The sequence below is a fragment of the Heptranchias perlo genome, unplaced genomic scaffold (assembly GCF_035084215.1).
Source record: "Heptranchias perlo isolate sHepPer1 unplaced genomic scaffold, sHepPer1.hap1 HAP1_SCAFFOLD_49, whole genome shotgun sequence".
Lineage (NCBI taxonomy): Eukaryota > Metazoa > Chordata > Chondrichthyes > Hexanchiformes > Hexanchidae > Heptranchias > Heptranchias perlo.
Window position 1 is genome coordinate 7,926,733 of NW_027139505.1, and position 2,130 is coordinate 7,928,862.

Sequence of the window (2,130 nt, forward strand, 5' to 3'; positions counted from 1 at the left end):
CATATTTCGAGACAACTGTGGAGAAGGATTTGGCTCTGAATTTAATAGCCGAGGTGGATTAGTCACTGAGCTCAGAGATAACGCACCCGAGGTTGTTAAAGGAAGTCAGAGAGCAAATCGGACGGAGTCTGACCACAATTTTTCAAAACGCACAATTTTTGAGAACACAATTGTTAATGAAAATATCCAGGTGGACTGAAAGAGTCCAAGTAATGTCTGTGTTAAAACAGGGAGAATGTTGCAGTCAGATAAATTGAGACCAATTAGACAACGTCATTTGTGGGCAAACTTCTCGAAACTGTAATTTCACGTCGAATTATGTATGATTCAGTCAAGGCTGGAACGGATTAACTGTAGACATTTGACATTGTATTTGACAAATTTGATACAGCCTTATTGAGACTTGACTATATCGATCAATGGATTGTAAAACCTGCGGTATATATGGGTTTTCAGAAGGTATTTGATAACGTGGCTCACAGGAGGCGGCACCCGTTTGGTGTAAGAGGAAATGTAACCGCCCGGATGGAAGGTCGATAATGTGTTTAGTTTTCTCCATTGTTGTTCACAGACCGAACACTGCGATCACTGAGGCCTTGACAAAGTGGGACGGTTACCAATTGTTCCAGTTGACGAAATTCTACCGGGACAGACTAGAACAGGCAGTTGAAGAAGGGGTGGACGGAGTCAGCTCGTTGTCAACATACGAGAGGCATTTCAGTGGACAAGAACATCGGGTAAGTGGGAGGGGAACGGGATGAGTTTGGATTATTTAAACATCACAGAACTAACAGGAAATCAGATCTTAGAATCATAGAAGGTAACAGAAGAGAATGGATCAAACTGCAATTATAGTGAATCTGAAGCAATGAAAGGCAGTGGTGAAAATACACCAGCGGATCGGTCAGTATCGGTACAAAGTGCAGGGAAATGGTTCGGATACAACTCTTGAGTGCACCGAAAACAAAGTAAAACAGTTTTAGTGGAACTGGGAAAAGGGCTGATCGGAGGCGACAACCAGGAGTTAGAGGGAATTTCATGAGTTGACTTAACTGGAATCCAGTTCAGGAAATTAAGGAACTGAGAGGTGACATGAAAATGTCTGCGGAGTAAATGAGAGACATTTCAAGATCAAAAATGTTAAAATGCCTGAGACCCGAACAGGGAAAATAACCAAACAAACTGTGGAGAGCGCGAATCCGAGGCCGTGCAGGGTTTTGTTCTCCCCCATTCATCACCGGCGGTTAATTCTACCTTCAGCGGACTCTCAATCCGGGCAGTAGAACTTGCGGTGGAGCGTCACTCCCCGGGAGAGCACTTTAGGAAATTGCATGCTATTAGCCCATAATATTTGGTCAATTACTTTTAATTGAATCGAGGTGAATGGAAATGAAAATGTGTCAGGGTTGTAATGGACGATCGAACTAACACCACCTGCTGAAGGTGGAAATCGTGGCAATCGAGTCATAGAATCATAGTAAAGAGGAGCAGGAGCAGGCCATTCGGCCCTTCGAGCGTACTCCGCCATTCAATAGGATCATGGCTGGTCCTCTATCTCAATCCCATATTCCGGCTTGTAGAAGTTTTTACAGTCCGCTTTTATGTTCCGTGCAAGTTCACTCTCATAATCTATTTTACCCTCTGAATCAATCTCTTGGCTCGTTTTTGCTCAATTCTGAACAGCTCCCAATCCTCAAGCTTGCTACATTTTCTGGCAAATTTATGTGACTCCTCTTTGGATCTATCCTATCCTTATTTTCGTTGTTAGCCATGGTTGGGCCCCTTCTCCTTTTGTGTTTTTGTGCCAGAATGGAATGCATAACTCTTGCAATTCATGCATTCGTTCCTTAAATGTTAGCCATTGCCTATCCACCGTCATGCCTTTTAATGAAGGTCCCCAATCTATCATATCCAACTCACTCCTCATTCCTTCGTAGTTTCCTTTGTTTAGATTTAGTACCCGAGTTTCGGATTGCTCCACTTCACTTTCTATCTTAATGAAGAATTCTATTCTGTTGTGGTCACTCATCCCTAAAGCACCCCGCACAATGCACAATACCCAATCTAGGATAGCCTGTTCCCGAATTGGCTCCTCAACATGCTAATCTAAAAAAAAAACATCTCGCACAT